General features: G+C 39.0%; 1 protein-coding gene across 12 annotated transcripts in view; it reads left to right on the top strand.

The window, feature by feature from the left end:
• The first annotated feature begins 34 nt into the window (after window positions 1–34).
• Window positions 35–20,154, top strand: part of BAZ2B (bromodomain adjacent to zinc finger domain 2B) — a 111,924-nt gene continuing 91,804 nt past the window's right edge. For 9 of the 12 annotated variants that reach the window (XM_041405522.1, XM_041405504.1, XM_041405486.1 and 6 more), the window contains exon 1: window positions 42–138. The gene's annotated coding sequence lies outside the window, so the exon portion shown is untranslated. Of the gene's footprint in view, window positions 324–20,154 lie in introns of all 12 variants that reach the window. The other 3 variants (XM_041405435.1, XM_041405445.1, XM_041405450.1) reach the window with 3 other exon arrangements.

Here is a 20,154-nt window from a genome sequence, read left to right as displayed (position 1 = left end):
GCCCGCGCGCGCCCCCGCCCGGCTCCGGGGAGCGCCGGGAAGGGCCGGCCCGGCGCGCGCCGCCCGCACAGCGCAGGGGAGAGAGCGGGAGAGTGAGAGCCGCGCGCCCCGCGCCCCGAGCGGCGGAGCTTCTCCCAGGTGAGCGGCTGGAGAGGGATGGTGTTCTGCCGCGCCGGGGCTCCCGAACCCGAGTGGCGCCCGCCTCGCCGGCCGCGTCCCCGCCGGTGCGTATCGCCCCTTTGTTGTGTGGGCCGAGCGCGAGTCCCGCTGCGGGGCCCTGCCCGGGCAGCGCTGCGGGCGGGAGGCAGAGTGGCTGCGTGGAGGTGAGTGGCAGGGAAGGGCCGGGGCCGGGGTGTCTGCAGACGGGACGGCCGTGTTGCGAGCGATTTTAAACTTTGCTCGTGGCCGCACGCCCGTGCCTTGGCCGGGCGGTGCCGGTCACGTCTCTGCCGATGGACGCCCGCAGCCTCCGGGGCGGTGCGGCGGCTGCTAGCGGCCACCGGGCGGCTCTTTTGTGTGGCGCTGTGTGGTACGCTCCGCTCCCGGCGGCCCTCTCGCCCCGCTCCCCTCTTGGCGGCGGGCGCTGCCCCGCTCCGCTCGGCCGGGGCTGTCAGGGCGGGGGAGAGTGGCGCTCCCTCCCTCCCTCCCTCCCTCCCTCCCTTCCGCGGGGCGCGGCGCGGGCCGGGAGCGGGCGCCGCTCCGCGCACCCGGCTTGCCGCGGTCCCCTCTGTCCGCGGCTTTGTGCGTGTCCCGTCCTTGTAAAGAGAAACAAGCAGCTGCAGCGCAGGGCCGAGTTGTTGAAATTTATCCCTTTGTGTATATTACAATATCCTCCATTTTTCTGCCCTCTAAACAACAAGCCTTTCGCCATCTTGGGCAAATTTTTATTCCAAAGTCTGACCGTCTCTTTCAGGAGGGAATGAGTAGAAAACCTGAAAGCAGTTCTGGATAAGCATTAAAGTTTAGGGAATGTTACAGGGACAGATTGTGACGTCATGTAAAGTTTAAGGGGATTTTTGTCCAAGACTCTGTGCTTTCCCCTGGAATCCCTGATCTAACGTGTTGTAATCCGCACTTTAAAGAGAAAGGTTCCTAGTTGAGCGCGCACGTAGAGGGGACACTGAGAATACACTTCTTTATCTGGTGTCTGGTTTCATATCAGGAAAACAATCGTGCCCCCTTTTTTTCTTTTTTTTTTTTCCTGCCCTGGCCTTAGTATTTAATGTGCAATGCTTAACTGTTGGGTTATTTAAAAACACGTTCTGAAGTTACTATTTTAAATAGCAGGTTATCTGGAGATCTGTATTGGTTTTGTTTATGGAAAGTATCAATCTGATGTGAAGTTTACGTGAAACACTTGGTACAGAATCTTCCCTGAGAAATAAACAGTGTCTTCTTGGCATGAGGAACATGGCTAAACAGACCTCCATTTTTAAATTACAGACTTGGAGGTATGTTTGGAAGCAACGAACTTATTAAGGTATATTATTAAAAGGTTCCATCTGGAAAGTACCTATAAATATTACATGTAGTTTGGGTAATGTTCCAGGTACTGTATAATGTGTGTGGCTAAACGTAGTAACTATACTAAACTCATTGAAAGAACCAACCCTACAGTAACTCCTTACCCAAAACCCAACAACAAATCTCTTTTCCTCTGACTGCATCAGCTGTTGCGAAAGGGAGAACAATAAAATGTATTTTTCAGCATATTAATTTGATTCTCAATTGCCTTTTTTTAATCTCATGAAAGTTTTTCTGGTCACATGACTTACTGACACACTGGTAAGGAGTAATTGTTGTAGGTGAAGTTTTGTTTTTCCTTTCTTCTTTCTATGCTTGTTTAACTTCCTCTGTATTTAAATTCACACTATGGAGAACATGAAACTAATATTTAATTCGCATTTTCTTAGTCTTCAGGATTGGGGAAAATAGTGACAACAGTTAACATACGAAGTAATAGGAACAGCTGTTTGTACATCAAGACTTTCTTTCTCTCCAAGTCAGTATTGAATGCTGTACTTAGTCTTACGGTTATGTTGGAACAAATGTCAGATGCTTACTTTCTTTTTCTTTCCTAAATGCATCAGAAAGCGTGGTTGTATTTGCTATTTCCTGTATGTGTGAATGCAGAGTAAATAAAAACGTTTAAACAGTCGAAAGCATGTACAATAGGTGATTCTAAATTATCAATGCAGTGAAGGTCTAGAAGACCGGCTTGGTTATAAAAGGGTAGCAACGGAGGATAAGTAGTTTCCAAAAATGGCAGTATAGCTTTTACATCTCATAATAAACCACATACATTTTTTTGTCAAAATGCTGCAAAATCAGTAAACTGCATAATGTTAAGAAAATGGTAGCCAAGGTCATTTTTGTAAAAGTATATGTAGAGAAGGGAATAGGAATTGTTAAGAAATTGTCAGTGTTCAAGAAATTCTATGTTTGCTTCAGGCAGGTGATGCTGGTTTAATCATAGCTTGTACCAATTCCTGTAAGCTAGGGGAGTATACTTACCAGGTTGTGATGAAGTTGTTCATAAACAGAACCCTCTGAAAAGTAAAAAAAAAAAAATTCTTTAGAGGATCATGTATTGTTTCCTTTTCATTCCTGATCCAAAGTCTGTTCTGGATGGCACAGTATAAGGTTTTGTGACTATTCTCTATTGAAAATAAACGGGAATTGTGATGTCGTGTTCTAGTTTCAGCCAGGACAGGGTTCGTTTCTGCAGCGGCCAGGAGGGGCATGGCCGGGACCCAGTAGTTCTGACCACCTTATCTCTGCTCGTTGAGGGTGGCAAGGGCAGGCAAGGCACTCTATCCCTTTTGGGGAGAGAAGGGCTCTCTTTCAAGTGAAACTAGGGTATTTTTGTTTCCGTGTGAATCTTTGGACTCTTTTTTGTAGTCTCTGTCATTGGTATTGTTGCTATTACTATTCGTTTTCTTATCTCATTGCTGTTTCCGGTAAATTGTTCTTATCTCAATCCATGACCTTTACCTTTTGTGCTTCCAATCCTCCTCTCCATCCTGAAGAAGGGGAGGGATGAGCCGCACGTGGTTTCAAGTGAGAGCACTGAATACCAGTCCTAAACCATGACATATTGGTATTTCTCATCCAAATTATTTTCTCAAACTAAATTCCACTGTGCTGTGTTCCCACAAAAAGGTAATTGTTTTTAAGGTTCTTTTAGGTTGTCAATGCCATTGCAAAATTTTTTGAGTAGTGTGAGAAGGAAAAAAGCTAAATACATGCTTCATACCTTCTGGTGAAAAAGTCTTGATTTTCTTGAACATGTAATAAAATGTTTTGCATTTTCAAAAGGTAAACTAACAATATCTTTATATCATGGAGGGAAAGAGCATTAGTTGACTGCTGTAGTATATTTGTTTAATCTTTATGTTGACCTTATCTTACGAAGAAAGTTCTAGCAGACTTTTTTTGGTCTTTTTGGGAGACACTTAAAATGCAAATAAGTAGGTAATAGAAGCCTTTCCTTATAGGTCCTCTTGACCTTTTTTACATTTTCTTTGTTTGCACGTTTGTTGTGGAACTGCATTGTAAAGGAGCAGATGTTTTGCAAAACATCCTGATGTGTTGCTTTTTCTTATGGGAGTGCATAACTGTTCCTTCTGATGCATCGATTTGACAGCTGGTTGATTTCATGAAACTGCTAAGAAGCCATTAGTGGTGTCATTGAATTCAAGTAGAACAGTCCCTCCCAGCTTGAACTGCAATTGTTAAGGTCTTTGTTGCTGCTTTTCTGTTTCTGTGCAAGACGTGGAATATCCGAGTTGCAAATAAAATGAAGCTGGTGCACCCGGTTTCATATCTCAGAATGAGGGGAAGGAATACCTCACTGCTATTAGTTCTGTCATTTTCTTATAATGGCGTATTTAGGAATAGGAGATCTTGACTGTTGGAAGGTATAACCAACAATGAGGTTTCCTACACCTTTCCTCCCCCCTCTCCCTCTGGCACATGAAGGGTTTCACTGTGTGAACATTCTGTGTTCAAATCCCTTTACTGAGATCCATCTCTGAGACTCTAATATATAGGCATCTTTAAATAAAACTTAAAAGTGCAAATAATGGTGGAATTTTTTTTAATTTTTTTTTTTATAAACAGACTCTTCCAATAGAGTACTAAGAGTGATGCTTAGTGTTTTCATCATGTAGATAATGTTGCCCCAGGAAGATTCCTATAGTCTACCAGTATTCTCCCAAGTGTGGATCAACTTCTGAGTTAATACTGTAGTTTTACTACAGTACATTCAGTGAATTATGTCATACTACATTGTAAACTAGTTTGTGATTGTTAATCACCACCACAAGGAACACTGAAACAGTTGTCAAGGTTAGCAGTGATTTTTGTGATTGATAGTTTACAACATTCTGAATGTAGACAAAACGTAGTAAGTATATGTTGGTCAACATATTTTATAGAAATGAGAAGTTTGTAATGAAGAACATTATGCACTATTCGGAATCTAGGTACAGATGATCTTCCCCACTGCATCACAGAAGGAAATGAAACATCCTTTTTTAAATGGATGTCTGTGCTTTTAAAAACTTTTTTGTTATGCCACTACATTTTTACTTTAAAACCATTTTTACCGTAAATAGCAGCAAACAGACCAGCAAGGAATCACCATAAGATTTGTGTGAGGAAAACAGCAGGTTCTCATTAGTTTTTTAGTTTGTGTTTCTCAGGGCTTTATGAAGGCAAGACACAGTTAGGTTCACTGTTATAGAGTCCTTAAGGACTCCTGAAGGGTTTAGTCTTTTACCAACATCACAAGTAGTTGGTGGTAGAGGATGTAGAAAGAGCTGTCTTCACTGACTTTAATCTGTGATGTGCTGTGTAGTTGTTTCCTTGAAAACGGAAATGCGTGGTTTGTTAGCCCGCAGAGTAATTGCTATGGGTAGGTAAGCAGAATGCAGCGTGTGGTCATTAAACAAAACTGGGACCATGTATTCCTGTAGCCTCTGCAGAAGGGCCAGGCAAGATGCAGTATTTTGCCATTATTTTGTTTCTTAATCATACAATTTTAAGTGGAAAAGAGGTATGTAGAACATATAATCTGGTTAGCACACAGTTTCACCTATTAGCTGTGTTAAGTTCTTATCCGAGTTCTTGAGTGTTTAAGCTCTTTACTGTCCTAAATTTGCTGTTACATAGTGCCCAGGACTCAAGCCATTCCTTAAAAAGAAAAAAACAAGTATACTTTGTTGAAGTCCAATACAAAAGTTCAGCTGAGATTTAAATGGAAATAAATAATAAAATTAGTAATTTTATGGTATAAAATAGATTTTTGTTTCTTTTTGGGAAGGAGAAGGTGTAGTTTATTTTGTGGTGTTAGCATTTCATGAGACACCAGCTCTTGAGATGCCAGAAAGAAACTCTTGGAGTGTGAGGAGGTCTTAATGCTTGTTTCACTTTTTTTAATGTAGCAACAAGGAAGAAAGGATACAAGGGTTTTCCCAGTTTAGTTTAATAGAATTAATTTATGTATTTGACACAATTCCTAATACCAGTTCCTTCTCTTTTTATAGAGTATCTTTCAGATCATTGGAAAAAAGACCAATATCAAAACAAGTATGCGTTTTAAAACCTTGCTTAGTGACAGATGATCTTTCAAACATAGTCTCTGAAACTTAGGAAAAGATGTGCTGGGCCTGTTGGTGTCTGTATGATGCCTGTTGCCTTTAATGTGAATTCTCTCCTTTTACCTTGCTACCCAAGCCCTTCAGGGCCTCCTGAATGTCTTGTTTTCTGGGTGTAAAGGAAATAAGATTCCTTTCACTTGATGTAGGTCAGGCATTGTAAAGAGCTGAATGGGTTAAGCCTTGGTAGCTTGCAAAAAGAGAATGCAGAGATTTTTCTAGTTGCTGAGGGAGGAATCACCCAAAATCTTAAAATTCAAACTACTAAAAAATGTAAAGAAAAACTACCTGAAAATTTGTTCTACCGGATGGACTCTTTACATTAGTAATTAGCAGGACTGCTAAATTTAAGTATTTGTCACTGGTAATGTTGCAGTGTAAAGCCTTAGGAAAGATGGTAGGCTTAAAAATAATACAGTGACTGTCTAATGATGCTGTTGTCTTTTTGGAGCCTCACACAGAACTTAGTTCTGCTCTGTAATTCTTGGAAGGGATAATGAAAAATTTTCATTTTTTGAGTAATGATGAACCCTACCACTATATTCTTATTCTTGTAAATTATAGGCAGTGTAAGGTAGATTTTTGTTAGAATACTTAATACGGTAATTTAAAGGCACAAAATAATCTGCCTAGCTGCTCTTGAACTTGAATTTCAGTCCTGAGTCTTTGGATTAGAAGCTAAAACCTTGAAATCTTCCTGAGAGTACTTTTTTCTTCACTGAGTACATAGATGATGTTTTTGTATTGTGACCCTCTTTATTAATCGATTTGTGTTAATGAGTTAATATTTTTCTAATGCTAAAAGATTCTTTCTAAACAGTGCAGTGCATTTTACCAGTTATCTGTTTTGGAAGAGTGGTATGTAGTATCCAAGTATAATCAGCAAAATAATTCCACAACCCCCTCCTCAGCCCTCAGTCTTTCTACAACAGGAAGCCAGTTGGACAAAAATGCTTGCAGTGGTTCATCGGTGCACAGGGACATAATTGTGTGAATTTTGCCCTATTTTTTGTTCTTGCACTTTTGCATAAGCGTGCACTCATTAATCAAAGACACTGTACTGCTGAGGGCAGAGAGGTTCATCAAATTGGCAGCTAGTTTGGTGTAAGGAACAGTGTGCTGAAGCTCTTAACGTGCTACGACATAAATAAATCTTACATCTTTGTATGCAAACCCTGGAGGTTAATACTGTATAATTCAGTGTCCTGTCTTTGTTTTTATGATGGATGTTTTTAAGTGTTTGAAGCTTGATGCAAGCCTTCCAGCAGGTCAGGGCAGACGGGCTGATTGGCTGAAGCAAAAACTTGGCAGAGGGGCTTGTGTGTCTGCTGTGGAGGGTTTTGTTTTTTTTTTTTTGGTTTGGAGATCACTGTTTTATTGCCTGTGCTGTCGTAGGGGAGTTCTAAAGATTGACAACCCTTGCTGTGCTAATGGACTTAGTAATGAAATGCAAATACTTTGGTCCTATTTGTTCCAAAGTTACTGCTGTTTGTATGTAGCCTTAACAGAACTAACATGTGGAACAAGCAAACAACTACTAAGGTACTACTACTACCCTGCAAAAATGGTGCTGGGACTTGGCTTTAACTTGAATTGGTTGCATATTCATAATTTAAGAACAGCTGCTTACAGCAAGTGCATAGTCATTTGCAAGCTATTATAAACCATTCTGCTCACACATGGAGACTGTGCTTGAGCTTTCTTTTTTATTGATCTACCTGCGTTTGAAATCTGGTCGCTGCAGCCACGGAGGCCCTTCATTTTAGCTGTGCTTGCATCGTAGAACAACCTCTGTATTAAATATTTATTTTTAACTAAATGCTGAATAAAATGTTAAACTCTGTGCTTTGAAGAAACAAGGTGTAAGGGTGAGCAGTGACATACATCTTAAACATGTTATGTAAAGACTAAAAAAGTGACATATCTTGTTATGTAAAGACTAAAAAAGTGACATCAGCCAAGCTTTGTAGTAGTTTTGTAATGTTTGTTGTTCTGAAAAAGAACCTTGCTAACACTGTAGTTGCTGATTTTTTCTTTTTTTCCTGCTTTATATACCCAGTGGTTTTGGGGGAAAGCCAAGAAGTATAAAATGCCATTGTATTACCCAAAATGAAGGTATGGTAAAATAGAAGTAAGCAGTCCTGTTGAGTATCCCATGGAGAAAACAATGAATGTATTAGAAATGACTGTACTCATATAAAAGTATGCTTGTCTATTATTATTATATGAAAAGTACATAGTAAGAAATATTAGTTATTAATATATATATAAGCTGTGATGTAATGTTGATCTCCCAGCATTCAGTTTTGCTTTTCAGTTAGAAATCAAGCTTATACAGAATAGTTTGATAACTTTTCCATATTTTTGTTTGCCCTAGTAACTGGAACTTTTATAAGGAATAATATATTTTTGACAATAAAAGTCAGTTTCCCTAACATCCTTAGTTCTTCTGGGAATAAAAGGGAGCCCAAAATTCCTGCTCTCCGTACATATTTTGATCCAGTATGTTGTAAATTATTAATTTGTTACTGATTTATAAGCTGGCATGTAAATATAAAGTATTGCTGAGGAAAGTTGTAAATAAATTCTTACTTCATATGTATGGATCCAGGAAAATGGGAAGCCATTAAGGGAGGTTTCTTACTGTGTTAGTCAGCAAGACAAAAACATACGTGCCTGAAAGAGTCTAGTTTTTCAAGCTGTATCAGTTGATTTAGTAAAAGATGTTATCACTCCTTACAGCTCTGATCTTGTCGGAGTAGTTACAGCAGTTGAAAAAAGGATAAATTGTGAGAAATGCAAACCAGTACTTTTCCATCGCATCTCTGAAAATTTTTCTTTCTTGGAGTTATCCTTAGCACCTTGCTGCTTCTTTTCAGTGTTGAAGAAAGAGCTAGATCAGAGGTAGCAGACTACAACTGTGTGGTTAATGAGAGAAGTGGGGTGGAAAGGTGCTCAGTAGGTCCCTGGAGGGACCCAGCCTCTACAACAGTTGTAATGCCAGAAACAATTTCTTCATAGCACAATTGTAGGAGCTTTCAAAGTAGCAAGGAGAATTCCTGTTTGGGTTTTTGGGTGGTTTTAGTTACCGAGTCTAATATTAGAAACAATAGATGCTCCTATTTTGGCTCTTTAAGTGAAATTACCTTACACAGGAGTCTAAAGAAGTAAATTGTTAAGGATTTGGAGGGGAAGCCATGTGAAGACCTCATGGCTGAGGTCTTTTGGTTTGTTCTATCTGGAGAAAAGGAGACTGAGGTCAGACCTCATTGGGGTCTACAGCTTCCTCATGAGGGAAAGTGAAGGGGCAGCTCTGATTTCTGCTCTCTGTGATCAGGGACAGGATCTGAGGGAACAGCTGTAGCTGTGTCAGGGATGGGTTTAGGCTGGAGATCAGGAAAAGGTTCTGTCCTCGGAGGGTTTTTGGGCACTGCCCAGGCTCCCCAGGGAGTGGTCCCAGCCCCAAGGCTGCCAGAGCTCTCAGGGACAGGGTGGGATTGTTGGGGAATCCTGGGCAGGGCTGGGGTTGAATTCAGTGATCTTTGTGGGTCTCCAGTGCAGGGTATTCTGATATTAGGTGATTACACACCTACCTTCCTCTTAGTAATCGCTAACACTTGGTTAACAGAAGACAATGATTGAATTTTTTTCACTGTGTTGTCAACAGAGACCATGTTAAAAAGCTACAGTCCCAAAGAAGGTGTGAGAAATGGGAAGAAAGTTGAGATCCCAAGTCTTGACTAAAGGGAGTGAAATACTGTGGATTATTGAAAAAATCACAGCAATACATTCTAATAATTATTATCTTTCTGGCAGCTTAGTAGAGAGTGCACTTTGATTTAGTCATACCTTAAATATAATGGAGGATTTGGGGAATAGGGTTTTAGAATGGGTGTATATTTGAATGCAAATGGGTATGCCCCATTTTGATGACAAAATGAAGTACTTCTGTTTGGTGTTTTTCATGTCTTTTTTCTTTGTTTTAACTTGCCAACAACTTGCCAAAAAATATCTAAAGGGTTTTAATAGTTATATACTTGCCACTTAACATATGTAAGAGTGTTTGGAGCAGTAAATTTCAGAAAAAGAGAAGAAATGCATATGGAAAGAATATATTACTAAAATGACAACAGACTTAGTAAGGGTCCTTTATTGTTCAGCCTTTAACTGTGGTATTAGCACTATATTTTTCTGCAGTTCTCTTTTCTTCTTTTCTAAAAGTGCTTTTCAGGCCCGATTTTTCCCCCTTTAGGGCTCCGAGGATATAGCAAGTTGTCTTCATGGAACCAAATGTATTTTTGAACAAGAATGGGAAGTACTGGTTCCATGGTAAAGCCTTATCCAGAGGGTTAGTTTTGAATTATTTTTTATGATTTGCAAAAAGTAGTGTGTTCATTATACAAAGAAACAGTCAAAGGACATGCAGGGAAGGAAGGAACTCACTCTCACTTACTTTAGGTTAAAACTAATGTTGAGTGCACCAGTTAGTGCAGTCAGTTATAAAATGCCCTTTTTTGCTTGGTATTAGGAACTGAAAGGAACAGATTATGCTATGTCATGTTCCTTTTATTAATATGTGAGAAAGATACAGAGCAGCTTGAAATACTTGCCTGTTTTTTGGGAGATGTTTTTCTTTGTCAACCTGTTTCTGGTTTTGATTGAGGTAAAGCTATAATCTTTTGACTCTTGCAGATGCCAGTAAATTTTCAGTGTTAGCAGTTAAGATGTTATAGATATACAGCATATTGGAAAGTTTATTGTGTTGATGTAAGTAGTTTATACAGAGCAGTGTTCAAATGCAGCCTGCAGTCTTTTTGTGGTCATGGAAATGAATTACGTGTTCTGAGAGATCCATGAATAGTGTAAAGACTTTATGTTAAAGCAAACATGGGCAATCACTTTGAAAGATTTCTCGGCCTCTAAATGCTTAATTTTTATAATTGTGGTATTTTTTATACCTTGCAATGTGTTTAAAATGAATAGATAAGCAATTTTCTTAAGGGATGATCTGTGTTATATGGTCTGGGAGACACTTGAAATGCATATAAGTGGGATCTTTTTGTAAAGCTGAGTTACTTTTTTGCTTCAAGTACCTGCTGACAACAGGTAACGTTTTATGACCGTGCTTCATGCTCACCTGTTTGTCCATGTGCCTGTCCATTCCATGCCATAACTTTTGTTTTTCATTTCTTTTCAGATGTAATTGAAAGTAGGCTAGATATTCAACAGTAAAGTTCTACAGTTTTCTGAAAATCAGTCACTGTTGAAGAAGATGGACAGATTAGACCTGCCAGCTGAGGAAGTGGTAGGGCCAGTATTAATGTTATTTCACCAATGCTCCAAGCAGTTCTCTGGTTCCTCAGTGTGTGCCCACTGTTCAACAAGTATATGTGCTGTCAGCACTGTCCTTGCCAAGTGGGTTGTTGAAGTGGGCTTGTATTTCCTCATGCAGTCTGGTTTATGGCAGTAGGAGGATGCAGAGGACCATCACAGGAACACTGCTCACAGGAGAATTATTTCAGCCCCCTCAAAAGTAGTACATGAGGAGACCTGTAGTAAAAAGCTTTTGCATGGTACCTTGTTACATGGGTTTTGTGCACAGTAGAATGCAGATAGTGGATACTAAATTTTACTTTCTTTGTAACAACAAACAAAATTTTGTTCTCAGAATAAATCCAATATGTTTGCAATTAGAAAATGTTGGTCACTTTTAAGTAACATGACCAGAATGATGTTTGCATCCGTGACTACAAGCAGTAAGTACTCTGATAATTTCTGTTGGTGAAAATACCTTAGAATCATTCCCATGTGCATTATTTCTTACTGAGGACACACAGATAGTCTAGCACAAGTCAAGCTGATTTGTTATCTTTCCAGTGCAGTATTTACATGAGAGAACAAGCATTTGCATTTATGAAATGCATGCACATAATAATACACAGTTTTCCAAGGCTTTCATTTTAGTTGAGGGTTTTTCAGAACCGTGAGCGTACCTGTGCCCTTGTGTGCATGTGTCACATGGATGGCTTGCAGACAGCTGATTGCTGTTTCATTAATAAAAGCAGGACCTGCTCTGCTTTTATTGCTTCCTTTTTTAAGAACTACTACTTATGTAGTCAAATATAAGTGAAAAATACAAGGTCTTAAAATATATAGCCATAGCTATTTTTTAAGGCAAGTGAGGTGTCTGCCCTCCCCACTACCTGCCCCCCCCACACCCTGCCACATATTGTGGACTAGATTTCAGTGATGAAGAAGATTCGCTGCCATCCTGTAAATTGTCAGATATTAAAAAGCCTGCATAGATAGCTACTCTTGTAGTATAAATCATACTGTTTCATGCATGTGGCCATAATTAACTTCTGTGGATGCTAGAAAATAAGTTGTCATAGAATTGCTGGAAAACAGGTTTCAGTATGTTTTCACTCATTGAACAGAAGTCAGGTGCTGTTTGATCAGTATAAATTTAATTTTGAACAGCAGAAGTGTAAGACTGCGATTTCTGCAGGACTTGAAGCTTAGTTTCTTAAACAAGACATTTAAGTTCCTTTCTTTAATGTTTTTTTCTTGTAAATAGATTATTTTATATATAAAAATCAACGAAATAATCAGAAGCTGCATTTTTAAAAGTGTATGGCCTCAGGATGATTAATTTTCAACTTTTCTGTTGCTTGATTTCCTGTTCTGTTTTTTTTTTTTTTAATGAGCCATAAAGAAAAAGGCAGAGGTCAAATGATCAGCAACCTGTAGATATCAAACCAAAAGTGAGTTTTAGAACAAACTTGTATCTTGACCATCTTTCCTTCTAAACAAATGTAGTTTGTTAAAAACAAAAAACTATTTCATGGTGGATTCTTACTAATCTGATTCAATGTTTCTTGTCTGAGATACTCAGATACTGGTTGATACTTAAGGCAATATTTTAAAAATGTGTAGCATTTCTCTTGATGTTCTTCTTAGATGTACTTTGAATTCCATTAGTAGAAGAGTTAAGTTAGTGCTAAGCAGTGGTGGAAGTTTCATTTTTGAGCTCAAGCTCCAGCCTTTAGGAGCTGAAAAGTTAGGGATATTCTTCTAAGAAACAATTAATTCAGACTTGCTAGCTTGTGTCCTCATGTCATGTCATGCCCTGTAGTGGTCCTCTCCACTTAGGTTTAAGGCTTTTTTTTTTTTTTACAACATTTTCTCTTTTAATCAGTGGACAATCAACTTCCTTTTACAAATTCTTAAGTTATCATGTCAAAACTGTGTTCTTATCCTGAACTTGAAAGCTTACGGAGTAGAGGAAAATACTTGCAAGCTTATTTTTGCCCAGAAAGAGTAGGGAAGCAGAAGAAAAATAGTTTTTGAAATAGGCTTTGAAACACAAGTTCTAGATTTTCAAATAGGTACTCATAGTAGCATCCTTAGGCTGCTTTTAGCTTCCCAACTTGCAGAAACCTAGTAGAATGTCTAGTACATTGCTTTTGTACTAGAATGATGCTAGTATAATGAATGTAATAGATGTGAATGGTTTGGAGTAAAAAATTACGACTTCCAGTAGTTTCTTATTTTTACATTCTGTTTTCTGAGTATAATTCACAGGGTTATTTGGTTTTTCTTTTCCCCTTGTGTATGCGGCCAAGATTCATACTATTGCTTCAGCAAGACCAAAGGAATAGGGGAAGTGGAGGATCCTGACAGCAGAGCCCATCACTCACACCTAATTATCAATTTTATTTTAAACTAGGTAAGGTTGCTAGCTTGCATTACACTTTCAACTCCCAATGATATCTTGTAGTCTGTTGTTTTGCTGGCACAACACTGTCTCAGTGTTTTTTGTTCACTAATGCTGTGGAACTGGTATGCAAATTCTGTTTCTTTGAACTTGTTGTTACCATAAATGTTTTTGCCAGAAGAATTACTGTTGTAGGTATGCAGTTTGTGGTAACTGGGCGTGGGGCTGTGGCCAAGCCTCAACCCTAATGGGTTCCAGCTGTGCTGGAAAGGTGACCAGTATTGAAGGCAGTGAGACATGGAGTGCCAAGGTGTACTGACCAGTCACAAAAGGGTACAGAGAGCACACAGGTGGAATGCGTGTAAAGGTATAAAAGGTTGGACTGAAGAACAATAAAGGGCAGATGCTTGAAGCCTTTTTAGGTGTTAGTTGCAGCTCTGCTGTTGTTCCAGTAAATTACTACAATTCATAAGTTGTTACCATAGTTCTTTATGGTAATTCACTGTTCAAAATACAGTTAAATACATGCTGAAGGACAGAGGTGAGGTTTGTTAGAGCTGCGTGTGTAGCTCTGAGCTCCTCAGCATGGGACTACTGAAGTGCCTCTGGTAAATGGCCGTTAAGGAGTTGAAGGGTCTGGAGCATTTTACCTATAAGGAAGGAGCTTGAACTCCTCAGCCCAGAGAAAAGGTTCAGGGGAATCTCATCACTGTTTATAAATACCTGTCTGAAAGGTGCAAGAGGACAGAACCAGGCTCTTTTCAGCAGGTCAGGACAAAGACGGGCACAGACTGAAACAGGAGGTTCCATGCCGTGTTCTCTGGGATGACCTTGCTTGAGCCGGGAGGCGGGACCGCATGACGCGCTGCTGTCCCTTCCAAACTGACCCATTCTCTGAAGTTGCCCTCAAACATCAGGAAACTCTCTTTGTGAGGATGGTTGTGCACTGACATAGGTTGTCCTGAGAGGCTGCCAAGTCTTCACCCTTGAGAATATTCCAAAGTCATCTGGACACAGGCTAGGCAACTGATTCTAAGTGACTACTTGAGACCATCTTTGACAAGATGGTCTCCCTTTCAATCTCAACCACTCTGTGGTCCTGTGTGTCACTTGTTCTATATTTTAGGATGTTTTGGTGAACTGTTTAAACTTACTTTGTGTTAGAATGGTGCTAGGAGAGCATGCAGAGTCATAAGTTTTGACCAGAAGTGTAGAATATTGCTACGGTCTTGAATTAAGACTCTAAAACTCTGGGGTCTTTAGGATTCATTGAAATAGAATGTGTGAGGATTAAATTAGAGGCTATCCAGTGTAATCTTTAAAAAGATAACTTTTTGTTGTTCTGCAGTTTCTGAGTTTATACTGTTTTGGCATTTAATGCACAATGTCCTGAGACAGGAGGACTTCGTAAAAGTGTGCCTGAAGGAAATCAACAAATATGTCAAGTACAACATGGTTTTTTTGTGCTGCTGTTATATCATGTTAGGAGAGAATGTTGACACAGATGTTTTTAGTAACTTCATGCCTGAACTGTGTGAGCACAGGGAACCCAGAGTATTGTAGGTTAAACTTAAATTCTCTTTGCTGCTTTCCCGCAGAATAATAAAAAGGGTTGTTTTTTCGAGATTGTTTTATTATAAACTTGGTAGGAAGTTCTTCAGTCCTGTCTTTGGTGGATTACTTCATATATTTACACTGTCAAATTCTGTCTTACCCAGCACCTGAGGGGAAAGGGAGAAGGGTTGACTTTTCCTTCAGTAAAATTTGCTCCTTTGTTTTTTCCCTGAAAACCAACAGTTATTTCCATTCAAATTTATCCATGCCTAAACAACATACTCAATATTTGTGTGTGTAGCTCCATTCTGTCATGCTAGCAGGGAGCAACTTAACTTCTCTGTTTCAGAATTTTTAGTGGTTGTCTCTGTTGCAGGATGTGCTTTGCCTTTTAGTTGCAGGGAAATGAACCTTCTGTAGCAGGACTCTGTATTTAGAAAAATCTGTGGAATAGACTTTACCACTGGTGTGGATTGCTTGTTTTTTTCAGGTAACATGTTGGTACTTACCATGTGATCTGATAAATCAACTCTATATGCCTGGTAGGTGGCTCATGTCATGCCCTGATGATTTAGGGATAAGCAACAGAAGATGTCCATTAGTACTGTTGGGTTTTTTTGTGATACAGGCTTTTTTTTATTGCCTTTGATATACATTGACCAATTTAAAGCCTTTTGTTGTTCCAGAGGAGTAATATATTAAAGTTACTGTATTTAATTTGGTAAAATCTGTTCACTAGGGTTTTTTTAATGGTTGTAATTCCACCTTTTAATACATAAAGCGTGTGTGTGTACATGTATATTTATAAACATACTGTGATTTTCAAAATGAAGAAAACTTGTGTTTCTCTTTGGTCTTTGCAATGTTAAAGTTAGCTTATCAGCTGCACTGCCTTGTTTTGTAAGGCAGTAAACTTAAATATAACAAATGTTAAAAAACAAACAGAAAACCCCCCATTTTTTCATTTTTAGCAGTTGTTTTGAAAAGTAATGCTGCCTAGTACTAGACATGTAACTAGGAAACATACTGTATGATTCATTAGCTTGTAATTTTTATTGTGATTAATAAGAGAAGTGTTCCAGTCTAAATGTAGTGGTTATGTAAACTGATAAAGATGACTGCAAGATTTTTAATGTAAATAAAATATTTTACTGAACACTGTAAAGTGAAGATAAAATATTTGAATGAGATATGAGGTATTTTATTATCCCAGGTTCTTTGAATCCTGATCTGTTTTCCTTATGTCTTGTGGTAGTTATATTACTAGATATTTGTTGTTGGCATCTTTCAATACAAGGCTATGCAAGTCAGATTTGAATATGTGCCTCTTCTGTCGAAGCATGAAGTCAGACTCTGGTTTCTCAAGAGCAGAATGCAGGAGTATACATTGGGAAATGCAGAAGAAGGAATGTGGTATTGCTGTCTAAGGACTATGCAATATGTGAAGTAAGTGTTACTCTGGTTGTTTTGTATGACAACTGCCAGTGCGGGAGCCTGAGTGTTGTCTTGGAAGAAAGAGCAAGAGCCTAAAATTGTAGGGGTTTGCCCTGCTGAAAGGGAGTGGTGTGTTTGAATATCATATTATGTTGACTTGGTTTGTGGTAGATGGAAATTGTAGGTCCCTGTGAGAATATTGCAGGTGTCCCTATATATACACACACACATACATATCTTTGAAAATTTATTTTTACAAGTTTGATTAATTGGTTTTGTAGACAGTCAGGGCAATGTTTCTATGACTGATGTGGAAGTATAAGGACAGAAGATCTGATATAAAGGATGTTTAAATGTAGCTGTGCTTGATAACCAATTGATTTCCAATTTCATTTGGTTGAAATGCTTTAGCATGCAGGTTATAATTGCTTTTATTGGAGAAGATACAAAATGTTTACTGTTCGTCACATTACAGTATCTCAGTTTTGGAGATCAAACTTTGTTTTTTAAGGACCTGGAAATAATGTCTTTACATGGAAAGAGTTATCTTCTTGTTGCAGTTTTCAGAGTAAGACTCTTATATTCGCTTGTGTATTTGACATAATCTAATTGTGAATGAAACCTATATTTCACACCTTTCCTAACCGTTTGTTACCAGACTTCAGTGCTGGGAAACTTAATAAAAGTGACTTACTAACATTTTAGATATGTCTCAACTATGTGCTGCCTGTGTGACTAAACACATGCCTAATAAAGGTACCTGTACCTTCATCATCTTCATCCTAATAGTTTCACTTAATTCCTGTGAGACTTTACAGTTGGATTGCATTTTTGTTCTTAAGTAACTTAATCTATTAATTAAAAAAAAGGCCTGTGAAACTTTCTAATAGCTTTGTTTTTTTCTTATTTTCTTCCTTTGTCTGATTTTTTCATTCTTGCTTTCTCTGTCTTTTCCTCAGCTGTGTTTGTGTCTGTGTAATTACTGCTTTTATAATACTGTCTAGGAGTCTCTGAATCACATACGATGCAGTGAAGCTTTGTTTGTGACTGGGGCACGATGCAAAACAGTTACTGTCTTTTTGGCAGACTGGAGCAGCTGGCTGTGTGAATGCTGAAACCATGTCTTGCTGCTCCCCTCTTGTTTGCAAGAGCTTCCAGCATTGCAGAGCAAATATGCAGTCTCAAGGTAGTAGTCAGTCTTCAAAGAGAGGATCAAGTCCTGCAAGTGCAGTAATTCTCAGACTTTCTCTTGTTATTTAGCTTAAAATGGATGTTAAAGGCTGAAATGGCACTTTGCTAGAAGAAAAAATTATTTTCACATTTTCTTATCTTCCACTGAAGGTGATGACAGGAAGAGGAGCAGTTTTGAATTTTTACTGACAGTGTTTTTTTCTTCACTTTCTACTGGCATTATAGTTTGTTAAGAACCAACATGTCCTCACTTGTTAGAGAATAGTCTTGACACAATTTTTGTTTCTCAAATGTACAGAAGTGACACATAGGGAGGTTGTCTAGAATGGCCATGCTTTTTAGTCCTAACTAATCAGTGCTTACTGATCCCTGGAAGTGCTGAGTCAGAGAAAAATTCTGTCATGTCTGTAGAATGTGGGAGTCGATGCAAACTAATTAAAGTGATGCAAAAGCCTTTCAGCACTTTTGGGCAAGCTTTGCTAAAAGATAATTTTTTCACAAGTGTTGAATCTTGATCAAAATACCTAATGATGATGTAGGCCATGCCATAGCTGACATCTTGGCTTTCAACCATCATAACTGTGAGAGGTCCTGATGTGGAAAGGTTTGTGGCATAAGTGTGTCCAATGTGCTGACAGAGCTCTGACAGTCCATGCAGCTTTTTGTTTCTTCCACAATGCCTTATTTTTCTGAGTAGCCAAGTGTTGGAATCTCACCTTGTCGAGCTGCACAAAATAGTCAACAGTGTGAATAAACCCCCATAGCTTAGCTTTCTGAACTTTCTTGCTTTTTGGCTTGATCTATTTTAGAGAGAGAATAATTATGCAAAAAAGTGGCATGTTTTGCAGACATGCTTTACCTGAAAAATGCAAAAAGGACTTTAAAAAGTTGAATTTGTTTTTTAATACTACTGAACTAAATAAAACCTCCAATTGGTGGTTATGCTTTTGTGGTCTGTTACACTGAAACAGAAATAAGCTCTAAGGAGGGATGTCTTTATTCTTCACATAGTGTATACAGAGATTTTTCAGCATTTGGAGGTCAAATAATGTACAGTTGCTTTAGTATGAGAATTAGTAATATTTTTCAAGTATTTGAAAATGGTCCAATAAACAAGTTTAAATCAACAGAGACTTAAAGAAATATGGCAGTTCAGAGGATAATAAGGATTCTGTCTAGAAGGTATTTACATTGGTATGATTGTACAGTTTTGTGCCACGGAAGGCTTAGACTGGATATTAGGAACAATTTCTTCCCTGGAAGGGGTTGTCAAACCCTGGCACAGGCTACTAAGGGCAGTAATGGAGTCCCTATCCCTGGGAGCATTTAAAAGCCATGTGGCACTTGGAGACATGGATTAGCAGTGGCCTTGGCAGTGATGGGGGAACAGTTGGACTCAGTGGTCTTGGAGGGCTTTTCCAACCTAAGCAATTCTGTGTAAGTGAATCTCTGTACACAGGGAGTGAGTATGAGAGATGTCTCCAGCTGCATAGATCAAATTACATAGATAAAAAAAAATTACAGTCAAACTATGTGTGAGCCTCAGTCAGGCATTTTGGGGGCCAATTCATAGTTCCTGTGTGCACCATTCTAACAGCTAACTTCCGTATTTCCTCTACAACAGAGGGGTACAGTTTGCCCGCTGTAGAATCAGGTACTAACCTAAGGGTTTGTGTGGCTTCTGCTTTCCAAAAGCAGTGCTACCATACTCACCGTAAAAATATGGCTTCTTGCACTTAGGACATTAGTCATAAAAATGGACAACTCCCATTTGCTGCTGAAAAGATGATTTCTTAGTACAGTGAAATTGATTTTAACATTTCTTTATCTTCATTCTGTTAAAATGTGGGTAGAGGCCTTAATTTTCCTCCCAGTTCTAGTTTTGTCTAATGTAGGTGAAGAGTGGGTAGTTTTTTGAGGACTGATGAAATAATAGTGAGAGAAAGCATGGTGTTTGAGGGGAGTAGAAGTTATGCTTGTGGTTCTACACATCATAATCTGAGGAATGTTCAATTGCAAATGACTGGAAGAAACGAGCATCTTGAAGAAGTGAAGCTGAGTGTAACTAGATCATATTGACGATGGCTTAGAGTGTGGGGGGTTTATTTGGTGGATCCCCACTTCCTGCCCCCAGTTGCATCGTTTCTGTTGAGAAGGCGCAGCCAGAGCTGTGAAGAGCTTATCCACTGAAGGGTTCTGCCCAGTGGGGAAGCGTGACAGCTGAGTCTTCGTGGGCCAATACAGTCACTGAGGTGTGTCTCTAGATGAGAGGCTTTTGTGCAGTGACTTTAGTGATTCTCTTAGATAATTGTTGCACTGGGAACATCCTGGTAAGGCGTCATCTGGAATATGGTTTATTTCTGTGCTGTTCCAGAAGGATTGTTCACATTTAAGAAGCATGTTTTTAAAATAGGTGAAGAGAACATACACTGGGATTTTGAGGGTAATCTGGAGATTTATACAAGGATTTGAAAGAATTTAAACTGCTTTAGTTTAGCAAAATTTAAACCTTGCATCCATCCTTCTTGCATACTCGTGCCCCATGGTGTGCAAGCTCCCAAGAAAAAAGTGTAAAGAACATAGAAATTGCAGGATTCA

Source organism: Onychostruthus taczanowskii, unplaced genomic scaffold, assembly GCF_017590055.1.
Source record: "Onychostruthus taczanowskii isolate IOZ18803 unplaced genomic scaffold, ASM1759005v1 scaffold10, whole genome shotgun sequence".
Taxonomy (NCBI): Eukaryota; Metazoa; Chordata; class Aves; order Passeriformes; family Passeridae; genus Onychostruthus; species Onychostruthus taczanowskii.
This window is presented reverse-complemented; position numbering and strand designations above follow the sequence as displayed.